Source organism: Grus americana, chromosome 2 (genome assembly GCF_028858705.1).
Source record: "Grus americana isolate bGruAme1 chromosome 2, bGruAme1.mat, whole genome shotgun sequence".
NCBI classification, from domain to species: domain Eukaryota; kingdom Metazoa; phylum Chordata; class Aves; order Gruiformes; family Gruidae; genus Grus; species Grus americana.
The window spans coordinates 74,782,105-74,801,189 of record NC_072853.1 but is presented as its reverse complement, the minus strand read 5'-3'; the positions used below and the strand labels follow the sequence as shown (position 1 = coordinate 74,801,189).

The following is a 19,085-nucleotide window of genomic DNA, read 5'->3' as shown; positions in this document are numbered from 1 at the left end:
TTCTCCTTTAGTGAGAAACTGGTGCCAAATTTTTAGTCACCAAAATAGAGAGCTGAAGGTTATCAGAGCAGCCAGTTGGAAAGAAGAACCTTTTACATTCACAAGTCTATATATATGAAGAAAGATGAAGGGAGTGACATGAAATGCTCATAAACCAAAAAGCACAATACAATAGGGTAAGGAACAATGGAAGAGAATGCTTTCTGAAATCTAGTTACATATGGTGCATTTCCCAGTGTATTATTGGTTTCTTCTAGAACTGTTAGTAATCCAGAATTTTCTGGCTGCCATTAAACCTTTAAATCAGACTGCACCAATGTCTCACTGCTGGAACCCTATAGGAGATTAAAAAAAAAAACAAACAAACAAATCAGCATTAACCTACAGGGATTTTGTTCTGAAAGTTCAGTTATAAACAATATGAAATATAAGAAACTAAAGACTCTAAACCATTAAACTGTATTGTAGCTGAGAGCATAGCTCCTTCAAATTCCATCTGATTTCTGTGCCATGACTTTCTGAAGGCACTGCCAACAATAAAAAATTGAGCTGAATCAATCTAATAATTCCATGAGCCACAAACAAATGAAGACTGGCTTCTTCTGTGGCATAAGGCTGAACTTCCATTTAATTTAATTTTTAATAAGCACTAAACTCTTTTAGCTACATCTTTGTGGAAGGAAGCTTCTCTTCTCTGCCAGCCTTTTATTTTAATAAAATGTGGTAGAAATTAGTCTTTCAAACCTTTAGTCCTTGTTCAGTTTCAGCCACACTGAACACAAGAATTCAGAAGTTACCGAATGATAAGGTCCATGCCACAAGGAGTGGAACAAGATTCATTTATTCAGAAAACTTCACTATAGGAACTTCTTTTTCGAGATGTGTCCAAATACTTAAACCCACAAGGTAACTAAGTTTGCAGTTTTAAACATGGAAGCTTCTTAAATTTTATACCATGGAAAATTTTTCTTCTGTTTCAAGAGAAAATTTTAAAAATAGATGTTTGTTCAGAACTTCCTAGGGAATATGAATGCCATAGTTTCTGCAGTCCTTTCTACAAGACTCAATTCTTCTATGTTGCTACAGCAATCTTTTTAGACACTGTTTTACTTAAATCAAATTGTTTATCTTCAAAGTAGATTTCATTAGTCTAAATTTTATTATTTTATACATAACACATTAATAAGACATTTATCTCTATAGCCTTACTATTTCCTACAGAATTCAAAATAGAAAGTCAAACACTTTCCTGGAGTGAAGACAATATTCAGATTTATGCTAATCAGACCAACTGCAGTGGATGCTGCAGGAGAACATCTTTAAACAAGAAACCAAACAAAAAAAACAAAGAGCCAAGAAATAAAGCAAGTGTGAAGGAAAAAATACACCAAAAACCAACACCAATCAAACAAACCACAAAGGAATAAAAGAATAGGATAAACACTGGTGTTTTTTTTTTTCTCCAAGGTAACTGGTAAGTAGATGAAGACTTTAGTGTGGAGACAAACAAAAAAAAACCTGGGTTAAGGTGACAGGCCAATAGAACAGAGGTCTCCACAAACTGATCAGACCTGGTGAGTTTTTGTTAACTGAAATTCCAGATTACATGTAGGATCTTCAGTCTTCATAGCCCAAGTGAGTTCTGATATTATTCTAGATAACTAAATTAAAAAACATAAAATGCAGCAAAAGAAAACTAGTAATTGTGTTGCCATTGGAAAATTCAGATACTACAAGCCCCAGTGCTCCTCCATAATCTTACAGGTTGGCACATGCATGAATTTTTGTGGGAGTTCTGTCTCATTCAGAAATTTGTCAGAAATAAATTATGATTAGATAATTACAGATTATCATAATGTACATGTGTACATTTCAAAACTGAAGGTCACCCCTGCAATCTTAATTCTGTTATTTTCTGTCTCTTTCATGCTATGCTTTTTAAACTTCGTAGATATATTTTCATCGCTGCTGGTTGATATTTTTCACTATGTTCACCAAATCATCTTAAAACAAACAAGATAGGTAAATGGATTTGTAAAAACACACTAGACATCTATACCTCATGTTTGAAGTGTCTTATAAATATTGCTGTTAGCAGGTCTTACCTTTGCTGTATAGTGTAATCTATAAAACCAAAGCTACACTCCACTGCTCATTTTCTATTAAGAATTTCTAATTCTTAAATTAGGCAAATATTTCAGCATGTAAAAGTTTTTGTTCATATTGCACTTTAAAGAAATTACTTATTTACAATAATCTGTATTTTGAATACTTTCAGATTTTCAAACTATTCTAATAGTGTCCTTCCCTTTTACATCCAAGAAAGCCCATCAAAAATATTATTAATTTTATATGGCCCAGTAACCATGTTTGAAACAGTTCCTTATTATATGTAAGATAAATGCTTAGCAGATAAAGTTTATTAAAATTAAATACTTACATTATAAAAAGAAAGTTGCTTAATAGAGGAACAGATGGTTAATAGGCTGTGACTAGCCACAAATGGATTGTGAATATTACAGCAAGAATCTATCAACAGATAGGAAAATGATTCTGGACAAGGACCAATTGCCTGGAGTCAGTACACAATCTAATTTTAAATCCTTTCGTTTTGATTTTTTTTCCCTTTTTTTTTTTTTTTTTCAAATAACATGAACAACACGATGGAGTCACTTTGCTGGAAACAATTGAACAGAACTGACAAATTCGTAATGCTTCAGACCATGAAATCCCAATTGCTCCAATCACAGATACATTTATCATGCCTGTAGAGATATTATTATAGCTACAACTTATAGCCTTTCCCACTGTGATAACTGCTCCTTGGAAATTGGCCAGTTTTGCAAAATAATCCACTCAAATTTCTTCAGAAGACCCAGCACAATAATTTTTTTAATCAGAAGGCTCGTTCATAATTTAATTTTTCTTCTTAAGAATGCACTTGAGAAGCAGTCTTATAGAGCTTTTAACATAGAAAAGTCCACCTAAAAGCTTTATTCTGTGTGTCTGTGTTTATAGGGTTTTTTTACACCCAAGTGTCAAAGCAGATAAAATGACTAAATACACACATGACCTCTATCTATATGAAGAGCTTCCTTCTAGGTAATAAACACCAGTCTGCTTTGTTCCTATAAATCTTTTGTAAGGATTTAAAATGTTGGCACAAGAAACCCGGACTACTTTTTTCTATCTTTTTCTCTGTTCTTAGCATCAGCATAACATACAAAAGCTGTCCAGGACAATATGATACAAGATACTCAAAGTTAATCAGAAAGATTAATTATAAATATTGATATGGATTTATTTAAGATTAACTGTACGCAATAATCCCTGGTCCTGTTTCAGTAGCTGCCTTTCATGTTAGATCCTTGTAAGAAACTATCAATATTGTTTTAGTACACAGATAAACATTAGAGTTTCTCTAATGGAAATAAACCAGAAGTAATTCCTCTTTGGACTAAATACTATATGGCAGAACATCCCATCTTCGGTTCAAGAATCCCTGTGATGGAGAATCCACCAAAAATGATACATCATCAATGATTCATAGTTAGAATGTATTTCATCATATTTATATTTTACTCCTACTTTGTATTAGTCTAATATTAACTTCCACATATGGGAACTTACTATGTTTTATCGGCTATCTAAAGAATTGTTTCACCTGTTTGCACCGAACTACCTGTAAACTGATCACCCTGCAGTGCCCTCGCAGCACTTTTAGCTCCCCAAGTCTTGAACTTATTTATTTTTTCTTTTATGAAACTTATGCCTGTCTTCTGTGTCTTTTAAATTTTCAGCACCCTTATTTGAGCAGACACAAAAATTCAGAGTATTTCCATAACAACCACAAGCAGGATACACAGAGAACTTAATTTTTTCATTCAGCATTCTCTAGTATTGATCACTAGGGATTGCATTAGGTTTTTTAAGGAACTGTTTCATAGTACAGAAGAATATTCTACTAAACATTTAATTACCTTCAAACCAGAGTTGGTGATTTTTAAGTATTCACACCTATATTTTGTAAATATAGCCTATAAAGCTTTTTCTTAATCATTTAACTTTATACTAGAGTGTACTTCCAATGTGTCTCATTCTCACATTACATAGTCCAGAGAAAAGATAATAATAAAATAAGAAAAAGATTGTTTTTAAGTTCTATTCACATTCATTTCCCCACACCCAAAACTAGGGTAACATACAACTACAGATATTTAATGCTACAAAAAAAATGCACTGAAAGATGTCCTTAATTAAAATAACATGCTTGTGCCTTTGAAATTTGAAGCCAGAAAAAAAAATTAGAATTAAGAATTTTCTCTTTCAATTCCTTGCCTTCAAAATTCAAATTTATTTTGTGTGACAATAGTACTATAACCTGAACCACCAAGATACTTAGTTTTGTCTTTCTTTAGATCAAGACACGATCACTATTTGCATTAAATAATGCTAGTCTGCAAAATAAGCACATGGCTGTTAAAAAAAAAGATGAAATAATGAGACTTGAGGATTTGTACCTACAACATCACCTGAAGCTTGCTGCTTCTAGAGTCTCTGAAGTCCAGCCCGGTAATCAGTGCTGACGTTTTAAACACTTTCTATTGATCACAGCACAAAATTATACAGTTTGGTAGTTTGCTTGTAGGCAGTTGTTTTGGTCTTTTTGTTTTGTTTAACAAAACCAAAAACCAACAACACTTTTGTAAATAACACAGATACCAGTAGATTGGATTTTCATTCCCAAGACAAAGGCAAAAACACGTTGTTATTTTAATCATCTAATTAAGTAACTGATGAACCAGAGATGTTATGGCTTCATTTTAATTTGTGTCCATTAGCTGGGCACTTTTTTTTTTTTTTTTTAAATTCATTTAATGATTCATTATACTCATGGGAAAACATTAGATCATCTGCCTTTCAGGTCTGTCAGCAACAAAACAAAATCTCATGAACACAGGAAATGTATAAATCAGCTCTGAATAAATAATAAATCACACAGTTTGCTCAGTTATATGATGGATGAAAGTCTGTAAGAGAGAACTTTCATTCTTTTAAAAATCTAGATAATTCAAGCCTTCTCATATACATTGGGTACTTGCTCAGCTATTCACAGATGAGATAATATTTGCTACCCACCAAGCAACATAATCTAGTTTAGATCATTGTATTTGTTCCTTCTAATAATTCTGCTACTCCAGGGATACTGCTATGCTGTGTCCTCCACCCTAGAACATTTCTCATTTCAATGAGATTATCAAGAACTGATTTTTCAAATACTTATTAAATGTTGCTGTTAGGTAGCATTGCCCTATACTTATAAACATCCAAAAAGTTCTATTATGTTTGGTTTGCCCATTGTCAGCAAAGCTGCAAAGAGGTTTTTCTGCAAAGGCCAGCTGACAAACAAGACGATGTTTATTACCTAGAATGTAATGCTGTCTATGAAAAAGGAAGATTAGACTAATTGAAGGTAGCATTTAACCATCAAGCTACTTCTAATCCTCAAAAGCCACCTCTGCTCCTTCATGCTTATCCATAGGTTTAAGCTAAAAATTATTACAGCCATTGTGCCAATGATTTCTTTCTTGTAAAGACTAAAAGCATGTTCTCATGAGTATTGCAGAACTGCCCTCAAAGGGGGAGTCCTGAGTGAACTGTGCGATGGAGGAATGAGCTCTTGAAGAGTTAAGGGTGAATCATGAGTCCTTTTCTCACTTCACTTGTCTGAAGTAGCACAGTGGGAGAGGATTAACAAAACCTAGCTCCTCCAAACTTTCTCTTTGAAATTCTAAGCTGCTTACTGTAAGAACTTTAGGAGTAGTCTGTCTCTCCTTGAGCTTCTGTACTCTGCCCCCAAATGCACATGCCCAAATAAGAGTTAAGAAAAACTTTGGCTATAAAAATACCTCAAACTTGCAACTTGCTTGTGTCTTGCTCACTTAGAACTCTCTCAATCGGGATACAGAGCTCAGATTATTAGTTGCTTCTAGTTTGCTTTCTTCTATACCTGTAGGTGTCCACAGAGAAATCAGAGTATGTCTCCAAGTTATAGAATAGGACAACTCTGATCAAAATAGAAAAAGTAGACCAAAGGTTATAATTAGAAAAGTTAGCTTCCCTAAACCTCTGGTTCCAGACTCCTATCTCTGTTTTTCATGGAACAGGTCTGCATAAAGACATTTGCAGAAGGATTTTAACTCAAATCCTCTGATCTCTATAGGTTGAATTCTGTCCCTACTTCGTAACAAGTAGCAAATGCCTCAAAAGTTGCTCTAGCATTTCACTTCACAACAAAGGCAAAATGTCCTCCTTTGCTTCATGTCTAAAAACTTTCAACAAAAAACATTGACTCCTTTCCACCGTGGGCTGAAACTTCCAAATTAAGTTCACATAATCTGATGCTTCATCTCCCTTCCTTATCCTTTTGTGACCTGAGTTAATGTGTTGATTGAATGCTGAAGCTGGTGCTAGAGGTCCCAATCTCCTAGAGCGGAAAGAGGACTTCAGCATTCTCAACATTTTGCACCTCAAGGCTCTGTGCAGTTTTCAGTCCGTACATCATTCCAATTTTATAGCATGCTGTCTCATTTCTTTCCAAGGAGGTTCATGTATTAATCACTGTCATCTAGTAGAAAAAATCAGGTCATCTTCTCTGTCTAGATATATGGAATGCACCATAGATTTCTTTTTATTCTAGCTCCACAAGCTGCTTTTGTTGTGAAGTCCCACAGAAACATTGTAATTTTTACTAAAAAATAATCAAGGGAAGTTAGTTTTATAACTTGTTTTCTCCCCATAGTTCTTTGAAAACTAGGCAAAGTTTTAATTAATTAAAAATTTAATGAAATGCTTAATTTTAATCATATCACAATAGGTTACTCAGTGTGTGTCTCCACCCATATGCATTTGTTGTGCAGAATTCTCGCTCATCTCTTTATATAAACACATTTGTTCCAGTAACTTGATAAATATTTCAACAGATGCATGTGAACACTTTAACAGAGAGGTAGAAAAATTAATTGAAACCTTCCAGGTGGTACAATACAGGTGACAGATGCATAACTGACATGGAGAAGGAAGGGGATGAAGGAGACAAATACAGCATTTTACACTGCATGATTTCGTTTTTACAGTTTTGATTGCATGTTTCCTAAAAATCCAATAAACTAAATATATATTCATGTAATTCAATACAGTTACTTTAATTAGGTTAGCAAAAAAAAAAAAATAAAAAAAGGAAAAAAAATCAGTAAGTGTAGCCAAAGGATCTATTATTCAAAAAAACTGTATCCAGCTTATTTTATTTTTCAGGTACAGATCTGATCTCAAATTCATCTTCAGCCAATACCACTTACAAGAATTTTGATTTCTGTAGTACGAAGTTTTTCAGGTGCAGTAACCACCTGAACATCTTAGCATTTGAACACAGCCCTGGCTGCACTTCTGATTAGTAAGCATACCACACAGATCATATGAATATCAGAGGTCTCTTTCTTATATAAAACTATTTGTTATATATATATTTCATTCTGAAAAGTCTGTGTAACTTGGGGCTGCTAGATAACTCTCATGATCTACGCCATCTCTTAAACTAATAGGTCTCTTCCATGCATATTACCTTCTCCAATTAATTTCCATTTCCATCTGATAGAGTTACACAATAAAATTGGCTCCAAAGTAATTTATGTTTATGCTACAGTAGAAAAAATAGTCTAGTTTTTGGGTGGGGTTTGGGGGATGGTTTTTTTGGTTGGTTGTTTTTTTAGTACAAATACTTGAAATAAAGAAGAAAATATTTGCATCGGCTTTACATGTAGAATACCATTTCAGATGCTGAGGAGAAGCACCCTCGCATCCCCTTTAGAGCTGTTTTTGTGGTTACTGCACAGGTCTTTACGGCATTTTGCAGCTAGTTTGTCCTGTCATGTACATATTTTCTCAGAATGCCTTCTCAGATCTTTTTATTCCTTTAAATTTGACAGATACATACTGCACCTTTTCTAGAACGGTTGTTTTGTCAACGGCTGTTACTGTGGTATGTGCCCTTTTCCTAGCTCCTCTAAGTATTAACTTTTGCTAAACCTTTTCCTATTACACTTAGGAAACAACAGTCCATTGCCCTACAAAAACACAAGGTGTAAATGTTGAATCCTTTACTGGAACCCAGTTCCATTTTGATTTAGTATATACGTTGCATTACCCATAGCATTGCAGCTCAGGAGGCCTTATTAATAAACTACATTACTTTAGAACGGCATGATTTTATGACTATCATTATTGTGGGACAATAATTCTGGCATATATTTAACAGTGACAAAATAAAGGAGAGAGATAAAATATGAAAAACAACCTTAGTATTCTGAAGATTATGGAATGTGCTATGCAAAAGCAAGAATGCTGTAGTTCATGAAAACAAGAGAGCTTTTAAGTTAAGAGCACTCAAGAAAAATAGTATGGCCATGACCACTTTTCCCACTGACACATGGAACTAAAAGAGCAGCAGGGTCACCGAGTTTCAGCTTTAACCTCCGTCTATAATCTGCAGCTGCCTAGATCCCACTCCTCCCTCTCCACAAATCCAGACAACTCACACTGTGCAAGTCATTTATTCATTTCCAGTATAGAAGGCAGATAAGCGGTTAATTTCTTTTCACTACCTAGAACTTGGTAAAGAAAATTAGGCAAGAGAAAGAAACAAATATGTAAGCAAAATGTTTACATTCTCGCTTCAGTTATGTGTTTTCCCTCCCACTGCCTTTGCTAGAAGCTCCATATGTGAAAATATCAGCCTGCCGTGCGTAGTCCTCTCTCTATGGAGAGGCATTCAGATTCTGTAGTCACTCCTATAATACAGATACTTCATGTGTTTGTCAACCTGATACGTCTAAAATTTCCAGTATCACTGAAGATGAAAAAGAAACAACCTTATGAGTACAGTCTGCAATTTCTACCTACGATGAACATTTGACTTCTGCCTCCCCAAAATTCAGCTATAGGTATAAGGTGTTGCAGTATCACTGTGACTCCTAAGAATTTTATTTTGAGGGGATAGCATTTCAGGCTATACTCCTGTCAAATGGTTATCTCTGAATTCCTGCTAGCGTGCACTCCATATAGCATTTGAGTCTGTTACAGGCCTCAGCTATGGCAGATTGACTTCAACCTCCATTTGTAGTGGCTCATAGGGCTTTTTCTCTCTCCCCCTCAGAAGGCCTTTATTCTGTCTCCTTTGCGTCAATCAAAACAATTGTCCTCTAATGTTAGTATTAGATATCTTTTAACACCTTTATAATTTTTTTTTAATTACAAAAAATATTTGTATTTTCATTCCTTACTAATAATTATATTTAATGTCAAAAAACAGAGAGGGGTTGGGGTTTTTGTTGGGTTGCAGCTTTTAAGGCCATCCATATTGGAGGTGAACATTAGAACAAGGGCTTACATTTTGATTCCATGGTATTTTTCCTTTCTGTAGGAGTAAAAGAAATCCGAGTAACTCTATTCTATAACAAATATATTTCAAAAGGCTAAGACAGTCTCAGACAGTATAGTACAACATAATGCTAGTAATAAAAGGAATATAATAGGCCTCTATGATCTCACCGAAAATATTATGTTCCAGGAACACTTTTTTCAGCTTTACCCTCCGAATGGAAGATGTTCTTTTAACATCACGAAGACATTCATACTTGAGCGCAAAGTGCAAGCACTTCATGTTCACAGTTTCGATCAGAATGTAAATCTGTTAATATTAAGGGTATTGAGAACACCAGAGCGATAATTATTACAAGTTTTTTTCTGATGCTGACAGGGAATGAAATAGTATAGGACACTCTTTATCCTAACAAGATTGTTGGAAACAAACACTGATTGATTGACCTACTATTTCTGCATCACAACTACTTCCAAAATAAATCATGACAAGGCTTCGGGCAAGTATTGTATCAAACATATGTTAAGAGTTTTTAAAATCCTCACTTACTAAGGATGGAGAAGCTCTGAGAAGATTTATTTGGGCAGGTACCTGAAAGGCCAAATCCAACTCCTGTTAAAAGTCAGTTGCAAAGCTTTTCTCAAGTGTAAGCAAAAGCAGGAAGAAACCCAGACCAATGATTTATTTTTCCATACAATATTTTGCGTATTTGCATCATGAAAAACATTTTTACTAAACTTAGAACTTTTAAATTTGAGGGAAAAAAATGAAGGCTAGTTTGATTGTGCTAAATTACACAATCCAGATTTATAGCAACCTATCTGTTCAGAAGTGTATGTCACAGCCTTGTAAAAATGTCCCCCAGTAAAAGGCAAATGCAAGCATTTATACATTCATCTACCTAATCTGTTTCATATTCTGCTATACATTACCATCTTTCATTGAAAGTATCTTTAAGATTTTCCCAAAACTTTCCTAAATTACAAGTCAGACTATAATTTTTTTTTTTTTTTTTTTTTACTGTTTATCCTCCTAAAATGGCAATAGCTTAGATTTGGGGCATGCCAAACCTAAGTATGGCAAGAGCTACCTGTTTCGGCCACGTTTTGATGTATCTAGGCTGCTTTCCAGTTGGTTTGACTTACCTGGGATTACTGCTGGGTTTTTGGGGTTTGGGGGTTTGGTTTTTTTAATCCTTAACTAGGCTATTTACAATCCCAACCCTGTTCTCATATTGTACCAGGCACTATAAACAAATGTCCCTAGCTCAGGACAGATCATCTGTCACCCTAGACCTTAGCAGTCTTACTCCATGAAGTTAAGTAAATCTTACTGCTTGAAGTTCCACTAAAGACTGTAAGCAAAGCTATTTCCTGGGGCCTAACATTGCAAACTTTACAATTTACATTTTCTTCTTACAAAGTCCTGATTCTTTCATTCCCTGTCAGTCCTGCTGGGCATAGGGTCCTGCTTACTGCGTGTACTTTGTGCTTAATACTCATCCTCAATTCGGTGTTTTACATTTCTGTACATAAATTACTGCAACTAATATTGCAGTCAGAGGGACTTTCTACTTGCTTCCATGATTCAATGCCATTGGCACTATCTGGAGGTATAATCCAAGCTTCTGCTTGATTCATGAATCTTCACATGGATTGCTGTGTTGCTAGCCACCTTCTGAACATACACACAGTCTACACCTGAATCTTTGTTTTGTCTGGGTAGGTCAGTGACCCCTGTTAAAAAGCAGTATTTCTTTGCCCCTAATTGAATATAATGTCATCCTTTGATAATTCTTGGAACTGGCAGGTGCAGTCAGTGGAAGAGACCCTTTACTGCCAAATGCCGGAGTGGAAGTAAACTAATTCAGGAGGAGGCAGAGACTCCCTGGGTTGTATTAATTGTCTTCTGGGCAGAATCTTGCCTTCTCTCAAAGCAAAAGATCGTATGTCCTGTGGCATTTGTAACCTAGAAAGAGCCGCCACACCTAATACTTGTCTTTCTGTTACTGCAGATGCTAGTGTTCCCTGACTGCTCAGCCTTTCCATTTCCTGCCTTTGACTGTTGCACCACAGGATCCTTTTAAAAGTGAATGCAACACAAACAATTATGACACTTGAAAGTACACTATACAGAACAGCTTTAGCAAAGAAGTAGGAAGAACGAGAAATCCTAGTCTTCATAATAGTGAAATCAAGTGCACCTTAAGCACAAGTGGCTTTCCAATCCTGATCTGCAGGGATGTAGTATAATTGCATCCCCTTAACACCATCTGAGAACCTGGGCTGAGGCAGTTTCTAAAATGGGCAAAATAAACAAATAGATGGGAATGATGAAGAACAATGAAATAAAAATTCCTTCTGCACTACTTTTTAAAACAGAGCCGCAGGAAACATGTCTAAATTATGATTAATTAGTTTACGAACAAAGTCCTTAGTTAAATCATAGTTGAGCATGAAGCTACCCCCCCCACCAGTCATCCTTAATCTAACTAATCTTGCTGTTCCTAGAGGTTAATTTAGTAGTGTTGTATAAATAGCTGGAGGCATTGAACATCACCACAGAAGAAACTAGCTCAGCAGGAGACAACCCAGATTCATACCTGCACTCATCTTAAAATAGCATATAGATAGAATAGAATTTGCTAACATGGCGTTGTGGTTTAACCTGGCCAGCAGCTAAAACAACCACACGAGCCGTTCGCTCACTTCCCCCCTCCCAGTAGGACAGGGGAGAGTATTGAAAATGAAAAAAAAAAAAAGTAAAACTCATGGGCTGAGATAAAGACAGTTTAATAGGACAGAAAAGGAAGATAATAATAATAGAATATACAAAATGAGTGATGAACAGCACAATTTCTCACCACCAACACTGAAGCTCAGCTAATTCCCAGGCTGCCCTGCTTCCCAACCAACCCCAGTTGTATATAGAGCATGACATCATATGGTATGGAATATCCGTTTGGCCAGTTTGGGTCAGCTGGCACCCCCCACCTTCTCATTGGCAGGGCAGTGTGAGAAGCTGAGAAGTCCTTGACTGCTTGGCAACAACTAATAACATTATATATGATCAACATTATAATTATTCTCATCCTAAATCCAAAACACAGCACTGTATCAGCTACTAGGAAGAAAATTAACTCTATCCCTGCCGAAACCATGGAAAATCCAAATTCTTCTATATTCTATGAAACTTAAATCCTACATTAAATCAATGTATATAGCTCACAGCTTTCTCTTCCAAAGCAGTTTGGCTTTGGAAGCTATTCAATGCCATTTTTCTTTTACTGGACATCTCCAGAAAGTTTTCCTATGTCTCCTCTTTTAGTTATGGGATATCCATTAAAACAAAACTCAAAATATCTGATACTCTGTTCCCAGCAATTATTATCCAAGGATTTCAGCATGTTTCTCTAATATTTTTAATTAAAACATTCATAACACCTCTGGAAGGTAAATGAAATAATACATCTTATGTTAAAGATTAAGAAACAGAATCCAAATAAACTGAGATTGAGTAAAAAATAATCTTTTTAAAAAATAGTTAAATACCACACCACATTTCTTTACAGATCAGCACATTTACTCTTTGAATGCTGAAGAACTACACAAAGTCATCCTTCTTAGAGGCAGATACTGTTGAAACTTGCTGTTAATTTAATGTTAATATAACATATTGAGTCACAGACTAATTTAGTCAGTCTTGGGTTATATATTGAGATCTGCTTTAAAATCCAAGTGAATGAACACCCATTATCCCAAGATGAAGCTAAAAGCAGAAATGAGATTCTGAGGGTTGAACATAGGAAGGTTTTAGTCACTTACTTTTACATTGGGAATAGGCAAGGACTGGCCTGATTTCTGCTGCAAGTAGAATGTGAATGAACCAGAATATCCCCATTGGATTTAAGAAGTTATTTTTGCAACATCTATGAGGGGAAAAAAAACCCCAAACCTATGTTTCATTTAGAACACTGTCCATTTCATATTTTTAATGCATTCATGAATAAGATACTAGACTTTGTTTTAACATAAGTCTAGTAAACTCAAAAGTGCAACATTCAGAACCAGGCTAAGAAATTAATGCATTACTAGTACCAGCACAAGTCATATATATACAAGCATTTAACAGCCTCATAATGTACAGTGAGATATTGTCACACCTAACCATTAACATTCTAGTATCTACAATCAAAATCCCAGTTACAATTTCCTATGGGTATTTTATCTTATCTTAGCCTGCACATTGTTACGGTCTTACATATCCCATTCTGTCCTGCTCTTAGAGCCAAATTTGTTTTCACACATTTCCATCTTACCATTCACATCAAAACTTTGACTGTATAGAATGAGGCTGAAAAAACCTAAATAAACCTAATCAATAGTTGCCTTACATTCAGGTTACATATATCATGATAATTCCTTGCAGGACTCTGAACAGCTGCCAACAATACTCACTAAAAGTTTCGGCATGCCGCTTGTTGTTCAGAACTAGCACACATCAAAAAAAAAAAAAAATAGTGTTTTCTCTATTTAAAACAGTACAGCTAGATTAAATGATTCCATTAGCAAGTCGTGTGCTATATTTATAAAGGCCTTCTTCAGAGGATTAATTTCCAGTAATTGTAATTCCAGTGCACATGTAAGGATTTCAGTAATTCAAAACAAATATGATTACTACTGTTTTCTTACAGAATGTGGGAAAGCTCAATTTTCCAATGAAAGCTTTGTAGGGTTTTTTCTCCTTTTTTAAACACTTATAATTCATGTGTGTTAAAACCCCTTACATCTTCATGCCTAGAAGACTTCCTTGGTACTTCATGTATTTGTTTTGCAAAATGACCTCACATCCAGCATTAGAACAAGACACCCAAACACCAAGTCAGACAACTTTTTAACTGAATCATATTTTCCATTTCTGCAGTTTTTGTCAATTTAAATAGTCAGATCACAAACAGTGAAAGCTTTGCAACCTGTACCTTAGTCACACTTTTCAGGTAATTTATATCTGTAAAGTCCTGAGAATGTGCCAAGTATCCTTCTATATGACAGTTTCAAGAAGATCTTTGTAGATCTGTGTCCCGATCCAATATCGGGGAGGTTTCGATACGATCCCAAGAGCGAGATTAGACACAAACGAGGTCAAATGCCGTATGCCAGAAACAGTTTTTATTGTCCTTACTGCACTCAGTAGCTGGAGGGGGTTCCCGCTTGAGCAAAGCAATCTTTGAGACAAAAGTTCTTACAGTCCGGTTTCTCACACCACCCCGTAGCTCAAAGATTGCTTCAGGACCCATGGCGGTTTTGAGAAAAGGTAGCTATATAGAAAAAGGTTGGAAAAGAGCACCTCATACAATTCGCAGTACTGATGGCGTGGATCGACGTACGGCACGAATTTGCTTAACACCGTCAGGTGAAACAGTACTTAGAAATTGCATGTTGGTTACAACACGTTGAATCAATTGTATAAAACATGGAATAATACATGGTAAAAACATCAGCATGGTAAAACCACATAACAAGTAGAATAAGATTCGCTTAACCCATGGGCCACCTGGGAGCCAGGAGACTAAGTCAATATCCCAGCCTTTCCATGTCTGAACAGGGACATGGGCCAGCTTCCGTATTCCTGTGGCAATTTGTTTGACACCTTTCCTGTTGTCATCAATCTTTAAGCAACAGTTAGAATCATTTAGTTTACCACAGACACCCCCTTCTTCGGCTAACAGGTAATTGAGAACCGTACGATGTTGAAATATTGCCGCTCGCATTTGCGTGGCTTGGTCCGCTAATAGGTCAAGAGCATGGGCTGTCTCATTGGTAATAATCTCTAGGACGGCTTGCAATCGAATAATGCGGTTTAAATTGTAGATAGGTTCTCGAGCACTGCTAACCTGCTCATTGGGGTTCCAGGTGGCAGGTCCATAATGTTCCACGATATGTCGAGGGGTCCACTCATCTTTGCCCCAGGTTTGACTACTGCCACTTGCTATAGAGGTATCAATGGACCGCCGATGTCAATTGAGGTCATCACATACCTTAACACCCAACCCATCACCCTCATTTTCCAGGAGTAGGGAAAACCAGGGGCGAATTGCCCCCACATAACAAACCCCAGTCCAATTTGCCGGTAACAGTTTACAAGCGGATTGGCCACATACCCAATAATGTCCCTTCAGAGCACGATGCCCGTTGGCAAAGGGGCTCCATGAGTTTGACCCTTTTGGATTGTCCCAATAATTGCCTTGTGCCCACGGACTCGGGGGGGGGGGGGGGCGGTCATGGGGGAGTTATTCAAAGTACAATTAGTACAGTAATAGGCTCCTACCAAACTATTATATGAACAGGAACAATTCATTAACCCTCCCCAGTGGGACTCTAAGCTCCCATCTGGGGACCAGAATCCCTCTGGATACCAAATACCTGTTTCATTTCGCCATCTCTAGTCCATCCTCCCAGCGGAAGTACTACCATAGCTGTAAGTCAATTTACAGTTAGATCGTCCTAAGTAGTTTCCAGTATTGATGTTGTTGGAGGCTATACAATATTCTCCACGAGTTGGGTATCGTACTGGCCAGGGCAGTGATGTACTGTCTTCCCAATAGGTATCATTTTTAATTTCACTGTAGTTGCTCACCAGCCATTCAGGGGAAATGGGGATAGCAGTCCACGGCCAACTTTCTAAACCTAACGGTCCACCACAAACCCAACACTTAGTAAGATTAAATCAATCAAGGAGGGTGCACTGGGAGTAATATCCTCAAAATACACTTCTCCGTTTGCCGATTTAGTGGGCCATCCTGTTACCAACTTTTCTAATTTGTCTGGTGGCAGTCCGTCCATTAAGTCACATGGGATCCCCTTCTGTTGAGCCTCTGCCCACAGTCTATTACGTCTGTTAGGGACGTCTCTCCCTCCCAGTGGTTTGGAGAGAGGTACTCTCCTATCATTCCTGGGGAGTGGAACTATTTTTACTTCCACTCACCTCAAGCCCCTGGGGTCCGTTTTGGCAGTTGGAGGGTTAACGGGGCCATACTTGCGCCCATAATTGATCAGTTCTTGGGCCACCTCCCCCCAGGTCCACATTTTCCTGTCCAAGGGTCTGCGGTGCGGTGTAAGTCCTTCTAAAGCAGCTGCAACTCTGTCGCCTTGGGGCATTGCTTGTATTTTTCCCTGTAATTGTGTACCAATCGGTTTCAAGGAATCAGGGATTCCCTTTATAAGGGGGGGTCATTCATTCAGGATCTACTGGCATCATCATGGGGGACTCCTGTCTAGGTTCCAACTTTCGATCATACACCATCTGCAGACAAGCTGCCTTCTGCACACTCTACTAATTGATCCACAGTCCCCGTAAGCGCAAGAGGGTCCCCCCTCTCCAAGGGGTTCAAGCCACCTGCCCAATAGGCTGCCTGCTGGGTCAGAGACCAGGGGGCACGGTGGTTCCCAGTAGTTAAAAACACTCCTGATCCCCAATACCCTTCCGCCTCTCTTTCACTTAGAATCTGGTGCCCCCCAGACAGCGACGCTCTCCACACATACTCCGTTTCTGACTCCTTAGGGGTTTGGCCAAATTCCTTCTTTAGTTTCATCAACTCGACAGCAGTATAAGGGACTTCCTTGGTTGTAACTTGGGGGGACTGGTCCTGCTCATCATCATAAATGTACTCGGTCTTGACCAAGGGTCGCAGCGAAAGCAATTCTAATTGCTCTACTTTCGCTGCCTGCAGGTCGTTAAAAGGGTAGCCAATTTCAGATCTTGGGGGAATTTCCTCGTGGGTAGTATCCGCAAGGAGCTGCTCCTTAAGGGCAGTCTGCAAATGTTTCACTCGATCCTTTTCCGCCTTAAGTTGTTCTTTTAATCCCACCGCTTGGCCCTGAAGGGACCGGGTAAGGCTTTGAAGGGATTCGATAGTTAGGGACTCCGCAGCACAGCAACTATCTCTAGCCTCTACCGCGGTGGCTAAGCTAGCACCAAGAACGGCACAAATCATCGCTTTTCCTTTCCCTGCTCTTAGTCTCGCATCTTTGTGCAAGGCGCCCATTCGGTCAACCACGCTCTGCAAATTATGCCAATTTCCCTGGGCCCAGTCCACCCCGGGCACAGAGGGTCGCGCTCCATGTTTCTCCAGAAAAGCAAACAAAACTTCCCTTCCCGAAGGAACGGTTCTATCACCACTCATTTTGTTTAAAGCGGGGAAGCGGTCGTCTAGGAAGGCAGCACGCAAGTTTCCAACAAAACAACAAGCCCGCCCCCCTTACTTTCCTGAGAGGTCTCACGTATTTGGGAAACAATACAGCACGCAAGTTTCAAACAAAGCACAAGCCCACCCCCATTACGTTCCGGAGAAGGAGGAGCTTTTATTCAAAGCGGGGAAGCGGTCTTCTCAGGAAGGCAGCACGCGAGTTTCAAACAAGACATCAAGCCCGCCCCCCCCGTTACGTTCCTGAGAGGTACACGCGTTATGCAAAGCAGGGTGAACAGCGGCACTCTCGCTTCAAGGGATCCCGTCCGTGACGCCAATTTAAATGTCCCGATCCGATATCGGGGAGGTTTCCATACGATCCCAAGAGCGAGATTAAGACACAAACGAGGTCAAATGCCGTATGCCAGAAACAGTTTTTACTATGAAAAGAGTAAAAAAGAAAAGGTAACGGATAAGAGCGATAGGACAGGGCAGAAGAGAAAGGCAGAAAACCAAGCAAGACTCCGGGATAGAATCGCAAGAATAGTCACCGCCACGGATCCACGGTGTCTCGGTGGGGGGAAGGAGTCCAAACCTCTGTTCTGCGACGGCGGACGAAGACGCGGGTCCACAGCGTCCCGTGGACGAAGGCACGGCGCGGGTCCACAGCGGCTCGGAGGTCCGGCTCGGGAGAGTCCAAATCTCTTGTTCTGCGGCGGTGGGCGAAGGCATGCCTCCCCCAGCTTGGCAGTCCCCTTTTATACTGGTGGAAGTCTTCACAATGGCACGTACGGCACGGCTTCCACGTTCCTGCACACGCGTACACGCAGTTCCAGCCCCGTTCTTCACGCCACTGTCATCTGACTCCGTGGCGCATGACGCGGTAAGGCGTTTTTCGCAGCTTGAAAGTCTCGACGACCCGGCAATCGTCCTTATTGTCCTTACTGCACTCAGTAGCTGGAGGGGGTTCCCGCTTGAGCAAAGCGATCTTTGAGACAAAAGTTCTTACAGTCCGGTTTCTCACAATCTGTTAGTACCCTGAGATAATATAGTACAAGGTATGAGATGTGCTTAAAAGTGAGAGCAAGATGATAAGACGAGTAGCAACTTAATGGATGAGTAAAAATTCCAGAGAACTGTTCACACTTCCAGCTTAGCTTTAGATACTCTAGTAGACAATAAAATGATAGAAAACATCACATGGAAGAAATAGCCAGAAAAAAGTGTAATTGCAAATAAATCCACACATTTATCTAACATATCCTGGTAGGGTAACATTGTCAGTCTATTTTTAATAGCTTAAGGTATTTAAAAATAGTAATAATAAAAAACGGATTTTTCTCTTAGTGTTATTCTGGTATAGAAATTGATTTTTTGTGGATGGCATTCCTACTTATTTACCTACAGTACTGCATGCTCAACATCTTAATTTTTTAAAATCTTTGCCTGTGATAGCCTAGTCTC

General features: G+C 38.3%; 1 pseudogene; it reads right to left on the bottom strand.

Moving 5' to 3' along the window:
• Window positions 1–16,416: 16,416 nt before the first annotated feature.
• LOC129202375 (uncharacterized) lies at window positions 16,417–17,618 on the bottom strand (annotated as a pseudogene).
• Window positions 17,619–19,085: the final 1,467 nt, after the last annotated feature.